Below are 16,361 nucleotides of genomic sequence, written 5' to 3' on the forward strand. Positions count from 1 at the left end.
TGTGACGCCCCAGGTGGAGCAATGGCGGAGGCGTGGCTGGGCCGTTGAGGGGGCAGGGCGCGCGCTTGCCCTGGGCGGTTTCTCCTCGCTCTGCCTCTGGGTAAGACCCAGGCCCTTTTCCAAGTGGCTTTTCAGGGAATAACTGGATACAGTTCTACACTTTCAATGCTATGCTTTGCCGTTGCCCACTCCCCTAAATCAGTTTCTACAAGCATCCAGTGCAGAGTTTCCAAAATGAGAAATGCCAGAGCTGAAGCCTGTCTGGCGGGCCCAATCTAAAAGCTGGGTTTACAAACAGCCTGGCTGCTTAAAATATCAATCAGGTTGAAGGGACTGTGCAATATTAAGCAGACGTGTTAGTAGCAGCAAGGGTCAGATTGTAAAGCTAAAGATAGTCCCCTGTGCAAGCAGCAGGTCATTGCTGACCCGTGGAGTAACGTTACACCATGACGTTTACTAGGCAGTTTTTGTAAAAGGGGTGGTTTGCCACTGCCTTCTCCAGTCATCTACACTTCACCCCAGCAAGCTGAGTATTCATTTTGCTATCTCGGAAACACAAAGTCTGATATGCCAAATTAGCAGTGGGAAGCTTGTCAGGGCACTGCCTTATGTAACATTCCCTGGTAATTGCTGCAGATCAAGCCGATACGAAAGGGACCCGCTAAAAAGTTGGCAACCCGACTGGCAACATGCAGAAAGGAAGGTGCATAAGCAGAGAGCGGCCACACCAGCAAGCCTTGCAGGGTTGCAGGCTTTGTGAAGGGGTTAAAACGGCAGGAAAACACAACAAGGAGAGTTACATAAGAGGGCAGCTCTTACATGCAACTAAAAATTGCAACGGGGGGGGGGGGAGTAGGACAGAGAAGTGTGACAGGGAAACGAACCCGTCCCCCGCCCCCACTGCAAAGTGAGGCAGCCGCGCGGTTAACGCCACAGGAAGAGGCTTCGCCAAGCACCCATGAAGGGGCGCGGCCTGGGCGCCCAGCGGAGGCAGCATGACATGGGTGCAAGCGGAGGGGGGCGTGGCGACGGCGCCAGAGGAGGGGGCGTGCCATGTGCAGAAAGAGGGCAAGGCGCGGTTACAAGCGGGAGGGAGAGGGAGCGGCGCTGCTGGAGGGCTGCAGCCGGAGCCGGCCCCGCTCCAGAAGGGGGTGTGACGGGGCTTGCAAGAGCCGAGCCGAGCACTGGAGGGTGTCCCCCCACCCCCGCGCGCGCTGCTTGTGCAGCACTGACACTCAGGCAAGACCGAGGAGCAGGAGGAGGCGTGGCAATCACGCGTTGATCAAAACACAACTCCGTCCACACGCGCCCACACAGACACACAACACACGCACACCCCCCAAGGGGATATTGCATGCAGCAGGACCGCACGGACTGGAAAGAAACACAGGGAGGGCGGGCAAGGGGGCACAGGTGGAGGAGTTCGTAGAGAGCAAAGGGGCCCGATACGTGGAAGACTCCAGTCCTGTGGGAGTTTTGCACAGGGAGGGGGAAATGAAAAGGCCCCCAACGGCGCAAAGCAGGCGGCAAACTAGGGAAAGCGGCTGAGCGGGTTGCACACGGAGGGGCCGCCAAGCCGGAGAGGAAAGGATTGCAAGGTCTCCACAGAAGCTATTTGGAGGGGAGGGGGTGCTGTTTGCCCAAGCCCGGAGCGGCGTGGGAAGGGAGGCAGAAGGGCGCGGAGAGGGGCTCCGTCTGCCAGTCGAACCCAGAAACTGTGGCTCTGGGGCAACAGCCGCGATTACCGCAAACCGGGTTTTGCACCAGGCGGCGGCAATTGCGCCCCAGGCGAGGAAGGCGGGCGACCGGCTTGGCCGCTGGCTGCAGCCGCGCCGCCTTCAAGCATTCCCCCGCGCGCCCGCCGGTGCCCTTATCTTGCAACGGCGCGCGAGGAGGACCGCCTTCCCCCAGCGCCCCTCCGCTTACCTCCCGCCGCCGCCGCCGCTCGCCAGCGCCGCTCCCTCCTTCCCTCCCGCAGCTTGTTTTGAAATTCGCCTTCCCCTTTGCGGCTCCCCCCTCCGCGCCCGCGTCGCCTCCGCCTCCTCCTCGCCAGTCCCCTCCCCTCCGCTGTCCCCGGCACAGGCAGCCTCACGTACGCGGCTGCACGCAGCCCCCGGCCTGGAGTGCCGGCCGGGAAGGGAGGCGCAGGCGAGCCCTCGGCACCACAGCAACCCCGCCAGACGCGCCGAGGCGGGCGAGGGCGACCTTTGGGGCTTGACAATGAGCGGCAGCCTCTAGCTGTCGCCGCTACATGGAACCTCCATAAATAGGGGCAGTCTGGAGATCAGCTTGTGACTTTCGCGTGGAGTTTCCGTGGAGAAACTGGATTTGACTAGGATTTGATTATAGATAGATCTTCAGTCGTTCTTGCATTCTTAAGGATGAGGCATAAACAAGGGCTTGCAGCAAATCAGACCCATTCATCTCAAACAAGAGGCCAAAATGCCTCTTTTTATGCTGCCCTTTCTCCAAGGATCTCAGAACAGCACGCATGGCCTTCCCCTTCTCAATTTCATCTTCAACAACAACCCTGTAAAGCAGGATCCTCTGAGACACTCGCTGGTAGAAATCTACCCCATAGATAGCATAGCCAGCTGTCTATATTAAACTTCCGATTAAAGCGACCTGGCAAGGAGTCAAGACGGTTTTGGAATGGGTTCTGCTCTCTCTGAAAAAGCAGGTTAGGAGTTTGGGGGTGGCCACAATTCAAAGTGTGGTTGCTTGGGCAGGGAATTGGAAAGATCCTTTCCTTCCATACTGCCCTACAAGCCAGTTAAGACCCAAACCCTCCTTTCCACATTTCCACCCATGGAGATGATGAGGGTAGCAACTAGACACAGGGCATTTTCAGAAGTGGCACCTTATCTATCAGTCAGTCAATGGCTTTGGGGAAAGTTCCCGCACTCCCACTAATTCATCCAGCGCCAACCCTTTAAGCTTTTAGTCACCTAGTTAAGACATTTTTATTTGCTCAGTCGTTTTATGGAAGCCATCCCACCTTTTAGTTATTTTATTCGGCAATTTTAAAGTTTTTATTATCCATTTTATTGGCTGTCAGATGTTTTTGTCTGGCTTGCTATTCCTCTGATGATCTTCATTATGCTTTGATGCTCTATGAAGCTATAATTTTACTGTTAATGATGGTCCTGGTTGTATATTATATTGCTACTAGATTGAACTGCTAATATTGCTGTTTGGGTAGATCTTCGTTAATTTGCTTGTTTCTGATTTTGTTATGGGCCCCTTCTAGCAAATTAAAAAGCAGCAGTAAAGTGTAGCCAGTAAACACATCCACGCTTTAAAAAGTGCATACAGGAGACCACAGGTTTCTTCACCCCAGTCATGAATAACAAGTAGCTAACAACAGGAGTGGAATACACTACCTCGGAGTGTGGTGGAGTCTCCTTCAAAGGTTTTTAAACGGAAGCTGGACGGCCATCTGTCAGGAGTGCTTTGGTTGTGTATTTCTGCATGGCAGGGGGTTGGACTTCACAGCCCTTGTAGACTCTTCCAACTCTATGATTCGAATACAATCCTGTGCTGAGTTACTCCAGTTGAAGCCTGTTGACTTCAATGCAATTGTGCTTGATGTTTTACCCCAACATAGAACGTCACTATTAGTTATACTCTCCCAAGCACATTTTCAAAGGATTTAGAAGGGTCCAACTCTGCTTAGGAATTGCAGAGTTCATTTCACAGCACTGCAGGCAAATTTTTTTTGATAACTGTAAGTAAAAGAATGTGGTCAAACATTTTGAGTGTGTGTACTTATTGATTTCAATGTTTTTTTTCCCCCTGGGGGCAGGTTCATACGGGCTTATTATATGAAATATGCCGTACTTCCATAAAATACACCATGTACACTGCAATTAACCCTTCAGGCAAGAGGCTTCCTGTCCTTACAATCTAATAATCACTTCTGTTGCATTTCATAAATTACAGCATACATCAGTAGTTCTCAACGACCCTTTAATACAGTTCCTCATGTTGTGGTGACCCCCAACCCTAACACTTACCCATTTTACAGATGAAGAACACTGATGCAGAGAGTCTTAGGCGACCCCTGAGAAAGGGTTGTTCGACCCCCAAAGGGGTCCCGACCCACAGGTTGAGAACCACTGGCATACATGTTCCCTTTACAGAGAGACACTTGCTAACTGTATGTGCGCTGATTGCCAGATGAATGTGTGAACGAAGTGCCTTGCAAAATATGAAAAGCTTTGAATGAGGGATTAGATCTGGCCCCTCTGAACACTTGAAGTGCCTTCCTTAGCAAAGTCACACCTTACTCTGCTTGGGAGTGCATTGCTAAATGTTGCTGAGATGCATATATGATCAACCCCCATGGCTGCATGTATGTAGGGCCTGCAGCACTGGACACAAGACAGGCACAGGGGACATGGCTTGGTTTGAACTTGGGCCAAGGGCCTCCCTCCCTTCCCAGTGTTTGCTTTGCATGTTTCAGACATTTGTTTGGAGAGACACACCTACAGTGCAAACAGAAGGCCGAGTTGTTTATAGGAAGAAGTGTAGGAATGCTATTTTATTGAGGCTCCTCTAATAACAAGGAAAACAGAGACTTGCCATGATATCTCATGACTTCTTAATGTATTTTAAAGCTCAGCCTTCATTTTTAAGGAAGTTATCCAACCCCCGCTGCCGGTATTCCTGAACATGACAGAAACTTGACATTTCACCAAAAATGTAGTGAAAACTCGAACAGTTTTTTTAAAGCTCATTTTAACCTCCTAAGTATAATCCATGATAAATCCAAGATTTGATTTTGGGTGGAGATCGGGAAATGATAGCTCTGCACAAGATTTCATGTATGTACAAAACAGCCCCCAACATAGGACACAAATGCTCTATAAATGTGTGTTTCAAGCTCTTGTATATATTAACTGATGCTGCTAAAGTGGGTGTGATTTTTTAAATGTCATCCAAAGTGGATTAGAATTGTCCCTTCCCTCTTCTATGTTTCTGGCTTGAAAAAGATTTCTCTAAGGGCACGTAACTAGTTGCTAACTTAGATTGGGATTAAAAATGGCCCAGAAAGTAGACCAGCTGGCCACTCTTCCCACCCAAACCTTACTGCGATCACTTTAGAGTACATTATGATCATAAAGACACACAAGATACTGGCTAACTCTTCATTGATTAGCCTATCTCCAGACATAGGATGAAAGATTAACACTACTAACCATCTCATCCTTTGCTTTCCTGTACAGTTATACATGTGAACATAAGAAAGTACGATCTCAAAGAATGACACGCACAGTCCACTTTTAAAACATGGTAGCACCATCAGTTATTTTTTTTTACATCTGGTGACCACCTTTCTCTCTTGCAGAACTCAAGGAGGCTTACAATATAAATAAAACATTACAAAAACACAATAAAAGCAACAGTTACAAAACCCGTAAAAAGTCAGTTAAAAACGTCAGTCAATAATAGAAGCTAAATCAATTGCACACAGTCCTAAATAAAACTGTCTTCGACTGCCTCCTGAAGATCGACAATGAAGAGGTCAGGGAACACCTCCTCCCTTTGGAGGCTATCCCTTTATTGCAAAGCTGAAAAGGATCTCTGTCATGTACAAACCAAACTAGCATCTGTAATTGGTTGGACAGTCAGGAGGGCATCTCCCTGCAATCGATATTCCTGGGCAGGAATGCATGGGAGAAGATGGCCTTTCAGATACTCTGGTCTCAAGGCATGTAGAGCTTTAAAGGAAAAAACCCTGAACTGGCCAGGGAAGCAGATCGGTAGCCAGTGTAATTGCTGCAGTACCAGCTCTTTGGTACAAATGCTCCCTATAGTTGGGCCGACCAGCAGGCCAGCCTGGGAATTTGCGTTAGTTGCAGCTTCCATTCAGTCTTCAAAGGTAGCCCCTGATGCCTGGCCTGTCAGAAACATTTCATACAACCAAGCTGGCACACACAATAATTGCAAGCATTAATTGAACACCATGGTTGTATGAATCCCAACTTATTTGCATCCAGGAGGATTCAAATGTGGAGTTTTTCCTTGACCAGAGGAGGAAATTTTAAAATTTAGGTTTAGCGAAATAACCGGAAAAGTTAAGATGATAGATATGGGTCGTGGCATCACATTTTAATCCTGAAGGGGAAAGGGCTAACAAATGTCATATTACAGATCCGAAATGGTGACGTTAAAGAAATACAGCAGGAGCATTTGTGCAAATTCTTTAATTAAAAATGTTTTATGCTGCCTTTCCAAGGTGGCTAACAATAATTAAAAACAGCAATTAACCAAACACGTGCATGGGAAGCAGGGTCAGAGAACACCAAATGAAACAGAAGAGCCCTCACTCTCTGGAGGAAGAAAATAATAGAGGGGGACAGAGAAAACTCACTGGGAACAGAGCTGCACAATTTGTCCTGTGTCTAGATGGGCCCTAACCTGGATGGCCGAGACTAATGCGATCTTATCAGATCTCAGAAGCCAAGCAGGGTCAGCCTTGGCCAGTAACTCAAATGGACCACCAATAAGGAAGTCCAGGGTTGCTATGCAGAGGCAGGCAATTGCAAACCACGTCTGTTCGTTTTCTTGCCCTGACAACCAACAGCACTGCCATAAATCGCCTGTGACTTAACAGCGCTTTCCACTACACTTAGATGGGGAATGGCTGAAAGCTTATTCAACCTAGCTAGACTGAAAAGTGAATCTCTTTGCCACTGCTTCTCTTGCACATAGTACAGATCCATACACGGAGTAGAGGTGACAGAGTCCACTTTTCTCTTCTAATGCTGCAAGGATGTGTTATTCCCAGTAAGAAATCTATGGAGATTGTGACAAAGAAAACCATTTTTATCCAAACATATAAGAGCACGCCATCACGGTTTGTAGGCTGCAGAGAAACAATATGTGACGAAGGTCTCTTCCACAGAGCTCTCCAATACTAATTTGAAATCTAGAGACTCCTGTTACTCTCCAAACGTACACACAACTGTGCACACACCCTTCAGACCCACAACAGATCTGCTCACATAGCCAAGGCCGCAACGTGCTGCTTCCTGCAGAATGAAATTCATTCAAGTGCACAAAGACCAAAATGCCTCCAAGTAACTGAAACAAATGAGCCAAGTTTTGCTCTACGACCTCTTTGGGAGCCATAGTGGCAGCAGGGAAAAATATCCAGAAAGGAAAATAACACAGGAAAACTGGGGGAGGGGAAATCACTCACAATCTGGTTGGAGTTAAAGCCGTTCAGCTCTTTGCTGACACCACAGGCAGCGAGACCCCCAAACATGAACACTATCTGCCAATGCTCATAAAGAAGGACAAAGATATTGGAAATGGAAGTTCAGTGGCCCTGTAAAAACTAATGACATTTATTTCAACATAAGTTTTTGTGAGGCCCCTTCTGCACATGCAGAATAATGTACTTTCAATCCACTTCCAATGCACTTTGAAGCAGGATTTTACTGTGTGAAATAGCAAAATCCATTTTCAAACAATTGTGAAAGTGGATTGAATGTGCATTATTCTGCATGTGCAGAAGGGGCCATAGTCTCGGCTCACTCCTGCAGGTAAGACCCAACACAAGCATTTTTCACCTTTATAGTTCCAGAACTCAGGATCGCATAGTGAGGATGATGGGGGGGGGGGGTGTTCAGGGTGGAGAAAAGTAATCTGCGGAATTCCCTGCCACAAGATGAAGCAGCGACAACTGCTCTAGATTTGCTTTTAGCAAAAATGATGTCTCATGTCTGAAGCTGCTGACACTTGAGAGTTGCCAACCTCCAGGTAGGACCTGGAGATCTCCCGGAATCGCGGCTGATCTCCAGGCTATACAGATCAGTCCCTAGATAAAATGGCTGCTTGGGAAGGTGAACTCTATGGCATTATACGGTATAATGCCATAGGTCCCTTCCCTCCCCAACCCCACTCTCCACCCACATCTCCAGGAACTTCCCAACCCAAAACTGGCAGCCCTAAAGAGGTATGCAAAGAACCTTGGAGCAAAGACTGGGGGCAAACCACAAGAGAGGGGGCAGGTACGCTGCTGGGGGCACCATGCCAGGCTTGCATACCCCAGTTTACAAGCCCACACCGCCCTCTCAAAGCCCAGCCACGAGAACTCGCCTGGGTTTCATTCTCTTACCTGAAGCCGCTGAACGAGGCTGTCTAGCAGGGACTCCTCAGGGTCGCGGCTCCCCCCTACGCGCCTTGCCACCGGGGCGAAAGAGCCTCCCGCGCCACGCGGCTCCACATGCTCGCTCCCGGCGCCGGGCTTTGCTTCTCGCCCGTTTCTTGCCGGCCGGGTTAAAGCTCCTCGGGAAGGTCTGTTGTAAACAAGCTGCCCACATGGGCCGGCCCCTCGGCGCTCATTGGCTGCGCGGCACCATTTAAATACACGCCCCCAGCCGCAGCACTGCAAAAAATAAACACTGAAGCCAAAGCTGCTGTCCCACAACACACACACACACCGTTTCGACCTCCTCCTCCTTTTTGTGATCTGCTCCCAGGGCTGGTTTTGAGCGCATTTAAACGCGCACTGTTGCAGCTGCAAAGCAGCCTTTGACCCTCTTGCATGTAGTGCAGATCCATACATGGACACGCGCACACACCGTTTCGATCTCCTCCTTTTTGTGATCTACGTCCAGGGCTGCCTTTTTAGCGCACTGTTACCCCCGCGAATCCGCCTTTGCCCCTTCCACTCCCCATGCTCCCGTTTTCCCCCTTGCAGCCTGCGAAGGAATGCCCGCCCCTCTCCTCTCCTAAGAGGAGGCCGATCAAAGAGAAAGTCTGCTTGATGTTCTGAATTGTTCTCGGGCGCATCCGGGTCTCGGCTCCTGAATCTGCTTTCCGTGCAGGCGGAAAGCTGGCTGGCTTCAGAGCTCGTCACTCAACCATTGGTGGGGCCAGCCCCAGCGATGCTGGGTGCAAAGAGACAGAGGCGGGAGCAGGACAGCGCTGGATTCAAATCTCTCCCGGCCAGCCCGCCTAGACAAGCTTTCGCTCGGCCTCCCCAGCTGCGATATGGGCATCAGAACGCTGACCTAGTTTCTTGGGATTGGGGTAAGGCTTGCAGAGGAAACGTGTGGAAAGTCCTTTGGGCCTTCTTGAAGTAGCGCCTGGCTCAGTGAAAGAGCAACTGCTTTGCACACACAAGGTCCCAATTAAATCCATCTCCAAGGATCCAGAATCAGGTAGTAAGTGGTATGAATGTCCTGTTTGGAGAACTGGAAATTCTGGAGTATACTGGTCTCAAGTCTGACAGTGGAAGACAGATTCATAAGAGACCCCCCAGATGCATCATAGGTTTGCTGAGGCCCCTGCATAGAAAGCTAGGGTATCGCACCTCCTTCTAAGAGTCAGAGGATTGCTTTTAAGCAGCATCAGGATTAGAGACTCTGGCTGGCTCCCCCTCTTCCTGGCTCTTTTGCACCTCTGTTGTTGCATGCTTGCAGCTCAAGGGGTCCCTGATGCTGCCTGGCCTTTAAAGGTGACTGAGGCCAAAGAGCTTTGAAGTGAAAAATTTAAAACCTGAATTTTTATAGGCAAGTGTCAGCTTTGGCAAATCCACAACATGATAGGTTCTTGGTTAGGAAAGCTCATGTCATACATGTTTTGAATCAGTGAGATGCAACAATAAATATTCCTTCTTGAGGCTGCTGAACAAAACAGCAAGACCAGCCCAGATTTAGGTATGCTTAGAAATTAATAGATTCAAGCATCTTTAGCTCTGTGGCGGGATTGTGGCCTAAATCTTTGAGAATCATTAAGAGGGGGGAATCTGAGTATGTGCAGCGTGCATCCCTTCACCACAGCTGGCAGGAGTATACCGCCCAGGGGAACATATGGGGTCAAATGTCCTTAGGCTGCAGCAGAGACGAAGCTATAAGGGGACAGGGGATGTGCCGTGCACCTGGGCGTGTACCGGTGGGTGTGGAAAATTGCCCCCCGCCCTCTTCGCTCCGCCAGGCCTGGCCCCGCCCCACCAGCTTGGCCCTTTTTCAGCTGGCAGAAAAAGGTATGTGGGGGCGGCGCCTGGGCACCATCTTGCCCCAGGCTCAATTTTCTTCCCTTACGCCCCTGGGCTGCAGCCATTTAGTCATGTGGGGGGTGGAAAATCATCCCACACACCCCTCCTCCCCCCCCCCCCGAGGTCCATACCTTGACTTCAAGACTTGGTGCAAAAAAAGTGTTTAGGTCATGATGGGGGATGGTGGCCGCCCATACAGGCAGAAAACTCAGATTTTGCACTGGGCTGCATTTTCCCTAGATATGCCTCTGTCACTACAAAGGGTAGCCAAGCTTGTATGTCAGAAAGAGTTATTTCCAAGCAGTATTGAACTCAGCTCCTGAGTCACTGTTCATACTGTCAGCAAAGACTAATCAAGAGGACTCCCGTTTTCATTATTATTTTTTTCTGGAAAATAAGGGGCGCACCGAGGGATGTTCATTATTAACAGCATGCCAAGCACTATGCTACATGCTGTGCTAAAGGTGAAATGTAGAAATGGTGCCTTGGCTGCAAGGATGATGAGAGACAGAACAGGGCTGTTGCCTCCCTTGTAAGTGGCATTCAGAAGTATACTGCCTCTGAACATGGTAGTTCTATTCAGCCACCATGACAAGTAGGCACTGATAAATCCAACACTCCGTGAATTTGTCTTGTATGCTTTTCAAACCATCCAAATGAGTGTCTGTCTCCACAGCCTTTGACACAGAATTCTATGAAGTAGATGCCGTTGCCCAGTTTATGCAGACCTGAGAAATGTATCCTATCTCCCTTTCTGCCCCTCCCCTGTGTGAACAGACCCTATTAGAAGAGGTTAATCACCGAGCAAACCTTCACGGCGGAGTAGGGATTAGACTCAGTATTGAGGCAAGACCAGAAGAAGCTCCAACACAGCTTAGTTCACAGAGAGAGAGAGAGAGACTCTCCCCACTTCCCACTTGATGGCCTCTGTCAGCTTGGGACACTGCCAAGCCAGCTGCATGCTGTGCCAGCACTAGGAGCACATGGAGTGTGTCTTCGGCTTCGGCTCTGAACTGCCCGCTCATAAGCGCCATGTGCTTCCCGAACGCGTAGCAGGAGGAAAAGCTCTGCATTTGTTCCAGTGAGAGAGCAATGGACAGAGAGATCGAGGTGGAGAGCAATCGCTGGCAGCAGTCCAGAGGTGATATTTCTCTTTCTGGCTTCTGAAAGTGCATTGGTTGAGAAAGACTCTTTGCTTTGCACTAAAGCACCTGGAGGGCATATGGATTTTGCACAGCTTTAAGGGAAAAGAGAAGAGAAAGAAGGCACATGTCTTGAACTTGTCACTAACCCTGACCATCACCTACCTTCCTTCCTTCCTTCCTTCCTTCCTTCCTTCCTTCCTTCCTTCCTTCCTAAATTAGATTGGCACACTTGAACAATTCATAATAAAATCTCACATGTTGGAAAGCTTGATCCTTGAATCAGCTCCTGGTTTGACTCCCTAACCACTAGACCATACTGGCATATTTTAAGTACACTGAACAGAGTACATTGTCCTGTGTAGTCCATCTAGCACACTGTCGTCTGCCGCCGCTTTTATTTTTTATTTTATTTGGCTAAATATCCGACCTTTTCTCAGTGCAAGGGCTAGGTCAGGGCGGCTAACGATCTTAAAACATCCCATATAAAATCAACACCACATAAGAATAAAAATATTTCAGATATATGCAATTCAGATGGCAATAATATAGTATATTAGACCTTTACAAATACCATCAACAGGGAATATCTAATCTATGGTGTCACTGCACCAGCTTACTCCTCCTAATTTAAACTAAAATAGAAGAAAGGAAAGAGGAAGGGTGGGCGATGGATTTGGGAAGCCAGTAATGTTAGACAGGACCATAGCTAACCCAGCTAAAGGCCCGGTAGAACACTTCCATCTTTCAAGTCCTGCAGAACTGTACTAAGTGCCACAAAGCCCCGGTCTCCGTGGTTAAGGAGTTCTACCAAGCCCTGGCCCTGGTTGTGGCCAACAACAAAAAAATAATAATTCTAAATTCACTGGAAATGAAGGCAGTGCAGTTATCTTGAAACAAAAATCATAGGCTGTGAGTTTGCAGGAAAACAATTTAGATTGAAACACAGTCTTACAAGCATAGAGTAAAAGCTCTTATAACAACTGGAGAGGTAAGCTAATACCACAAAGGGTGTGTACAATCAATTGAGCTTGCTTTGTTTGGAATATGCTGCCACAGGAGGTGGTGATGGCCACTAACCTGGATAGCTTTAAAAGGGGCTTGGACAGATTTATGGAGGAGAAGTCGATCTATGGCTACCAATCTTGATCCTCCTTGATCTGAGATTGCAAATGCCTTAGCAAACCAGGTGCTCGAGAGCGGCAGCAGCAGCAGAAGGCTTTCACATCCTGCATGTGAGCTCCCAAAGGCACCTGGTGGGCCACTGCGAGTAGCAGAGTGGTGGACTAGATGGACTCTGGTCTGATCCAGCAGGCTCATTCTTATGTTCTCGGTCAAAATCATACAATCAATATTGGTTAAACAGACAAAAAAAGAAATACAATGAAGTGAGCTCGACCCCCAAAGTGTGCAAACAATCAAACGAGGTTCTTCAGTCACTTTTGATATAACGTTAAATAGTCAGAATGAGATAACCGGTATACTCAATCCTGTTTCGTACAGAGCCAAGCCCCTTGTTCAGCTTTCTGATATATAATATTTATTCTGCTGCTACCTCAGTCTTTAGGAACTGTGAGAGATGGATATCAAATGCTATTACAGATAAAATGTAAAATATACATCCAGAAAATAATTGCTTCTTATAAATATATAAATAGTTGTATACAAGTCCAATAAAATATTATAAATATAGATTATATAAATAATAAATATTGCATTTTTAAACATTGATATAAAAAGGAGCATAAATACATAAATAAATATTGTAAAAACCTCTTACACTCACAACATAAAAGCCAAATAGCGCATATATAGTTTTTCCTTAAGGCTAGATGTGCTGCAGCAATTAGTCTGGCACTAAAAAATCACCTGGGTGTTGCTGTATATATAGTTAGTCAGTTGCTTTCAGCTGCATATATGGAACTGTACTTAGTGCCACAGGGCCCTGGTTTCAGTGAATAAGGAGTTCCACGAGACCCTGGCCCTGGTTGAGGCCAGCCAGATATTTTTGGGACTAGGGACCACCAAGAGGTTACTTCCAGCAGAGCGTAATGCTCTCTGGGGGCAATACTGGGAGAGGTAATCCCTTAGATACAACAATCCCGGACCACTCAGGACCTTAAAAGTTAATACCAACATCTGGAATTCAACCAATAACCACTGCAAACAGGAAAGAACAGGTTGAATATGAGCTCTTACTGGATTCCCTGTAAGGACCCTCGCTGCTGCATTCTGAGAATCTTACAACAACTGTTGCTACATAAAGAACTCAGATGTTCAAGCTGGATTCAGAAAAGGAAGAGGCACTAGAGATTATATTGCAAATGTACAGTGGGTACTGGAGCATATGAGAGAATTTCAGAAGAAAATCAGCTTGTGCCTTGGTTTTAAAATAAATGGTTATTCCACAGCATCTGACTGTTTTGATGTGTAACCAATACTCTGGACAAGAGGCTACTGTTAGAATATGGAGAAACAGAATAGTTTCCAGTTGGCAAAAGTGTCAGACAAGGATGTATCTGATCTCCCTATCTTATCAATCTATATGCAGAACATATAAGGGAAAAGGGATTAGATTTAGATGGAAGTGGTGAGAAAATTGAAGGGAGGTGACACTACATTAATAGTGAAGACTACAAGCAGCTTCCAATGAACATTAAAGCAGAAAGTGCCAAAGCAGAGTTGGACCTGAATACCAAGAAGAATATCTGCTGGTAATTACACAACTTTAAGGCTGACGATGAAGAAAACTGACACTCTTCAAGTTGATTAATTTAAAAAGTGTTGGAGGAGAGTTTTGCTGGCAAAAAGACAAAACAGTGGTTTCTTGATCAAACCAGGCCTGAATTCTCCCTAGAAGCTAAAATGACTAAACTGAGGCCATACTTCAATTACATAAGAGAAGACAAGGGTCACTGAAAAAAATAATGATAGGAAAAGTTGAAGGCAGCAGGAAAAAAGGAAGACCTAACACAAGATGGACTGACATAATTAAGGAAGCCACAGCCCTCATTTTGCAAGACCCAAGAAGAAGAAGAAGAAGAAGAAGAAGAAGAAGAAGAAGAAGAAGAAGAAGAAGAAGAAGAGGAGGGGGAGGAGGAGGAGGAGGAGGAGGAGGAGGAGGAGGAGGAGGAGTTTGGATTTATATCCCCCCTTTGTCTCCTGTAGGAGACTCAAAGGGGCTTACAATCTCCTTGCCCTTCCCCCCCCCCACACACACAACAAACACCCTGTGAGGGGCTGAGAGAGCTCCAAAAAGCTGTGACTAGCCCAAGGTCACCCAGCTGCCGTATGTGGGAGTGCACAGGCTAATCTGAATTTCCTATTGAACCTATTGGCACTATTGGAAAAACAGGTACTGGACACCACAACATGATGGCAGCCATGGGGACTAGGGCCAATTACAAAACATTGGGAAGTTTCCAAAAAATGTTAGGAGTTTCCAAGCCAAGCATCTTCCTACAATGGAGACAAATGGGTGTTCTCTGCAGACATAAAGGTGATGTTTGCTGTGACTCTTTTGAAATACCTCCAGCCCCAGTGGAGGAAAGCCAGGGCTGGCTCTTTGCTTAAAGAAAGAAATATATAGGGAAAGAAGTAAAAGGATGCCAGGAAACACATTGGCTGAACCCATGGGCATCACATTGGCAACTGACAGATTAGAGACTACAAAAAATTAAAGGTGGGAAATGAGAAAAACTAGCAGATCCAACAGTAGAGCATTATAATGTAGCAATTGCTTGTTTTTCAAAATGCTGAAAGAAAGGTGGCAGGAAGAAATTGTGTTCTTGTGAGACTGAGGGTAAGAACATGGTGGCAGGACCTTCAGAACTGGGCACATTTCCATCCACATGTTATCCAAAGGAGCCTTGACTGCGATCTCTCCAAAAAGATCTCAGGAGAGACTTCATATCTATTTCAGCAACTGGCACCAACTGCTTCTGACCCCCATCCGGATGAAATCCCACCTGCTTGTGTGAGGGTGAAGTTGGTCCCCAGAGTGGGAAAGTTCTCATCAAGGCAGGGGAAGAAATGGAAAGTGGACAATTGGGGAAGTCATTGGATGAGTGGGTGCCCCTGCAAAAAACCCCAAACAGTTTAGATATCAAAGCAGAGCAAAACCTCCATCTGGAAGCAGCCTAAGGCTGATTTTGCACTTTCTAGATGCTCCGTGGCTTATCCGGAGAGCGTACCTGCTGCGGGGCTTCTCACGCTGCTTGTAGCTCTCCACTGCTGCTCAGCTCTTTCCTTCGCTCGAGTCAGGGCTGGTGAGGGAAGCCCCGAATGGTTCCCCACAAGCCCGGGGCTAGCCTCCGTTTCCTGCGTTCGGATTGGCTGAATCTCGCCCCATTCCCCCCACTATTTCAGTATTACATGACTCTGAACACAAAACAGGCAATGAGAATCAGCGCCCTTGTCCCCACGTCTAAAATCCTTGCATGTGCGACAGGATCGTCGTCCTCCACCCCTCCTCCGTCTAAAATGTAAACCTAAAATCCTTGCGTGTGTGAGTGAATCACCACCCTCCCATTCACGGTGCCTGCACTTGCCACTTTTCTGCCCAAGGTTTTTCCCTGCTTTATAAAAACCAAGGTTTCTCCCTCCGTTTTTTTCCCCCACTGCGGGGGGGGGGGGGCAGGGTGCCACTTCTCAGCGCCTGTCCACTGGTGGGGTGGGCCAGAATGGCGAGGTGGGAAAACTGGTCCCGTTTATGCTACGGAGGAGTTTTGCACGCTCCAGAGCAACAAAGGAGCATTTCAAAAGGATCTCAACCTTTGCGGTTCAGGAAAATCACGGAGCAAAGCCATTGCCGTGGAGCGGCTCCGAGACAGAAATGTGGCAGCCACGCTGCAGCACCATGGGCTGTGCAAAACTCCCGACTGCATCAGGGCATTCCCCATGCCAACAGAGGGGCAATTTCAGCATGCAAAATCAGCCTAAGAAAGTAGTTCAAAAGAGGAATCACTTTTTATAGCTTTTGTCTGACTTTTATCTCTGCTTCAAAGGGTTCAGTACATTTTTGAGGCAACATAAAACCTGTTTGGTAGAGGCCTTCGTGAGATGAGTACGCTCATCTCACAAACACAGATCCCTCCATCTAACATTTCACCTCTGGAAGGAAAAGTAACCCTTTTCTAGTTCCTGAATCCTAAGGACAATTTAAAAGCTCTGTAGACCAAAATAAGGTTTGGACCACCAGATATCAG

General features: G+C 47.6%; 1 protein-coding gene across 2 annotated transcripts in view; it reads right to left on the bottom strand.

Annotated features, from left to right (window-relative positions):
• The window catches only part of ZNF395 (zinc finger protein 395), a 46,811-nt gene extending 38,392 nt beyond the window's left edge, over positions 1 to 8,419 (bottom strand). Inside the window, exon 1 of one of the 2 annotated variants that reach the window (XM_048516869.1) lies at positions 8,129 to 8,419. The gene's annotated coding sequence lies outside the window, so the exon portion shown is untranslated. Of the gene's footprint in view, positions 1 to 1,926; positions 1,971 to 8,128 lie in introns of those variants that run through there. The other variant, XM_048516876.1, reaches the window with a different exon arrangement.
• Between the last annotated feature and the right edge of the window lie 7,942 nt (positions 8,420 to 16,361).

This window comes from Sphaerodactylus townsendi, linkage group LG01, assembly GCF_021028975.2.
Source record: "Sphaerodactylus townsendi isolate TG3544 linkage group LG01, MPM_Stown_v2.3, whole genome shotgun sequence".
Taxonomy (NCBI): domain Eukaryota; kingdom Metazoa; phylum Chordata; class Lepidosauria; order Squamata; family Sphaerodactylidae; genus Sphaerodactylus; species Sphaerodactylus townsendi.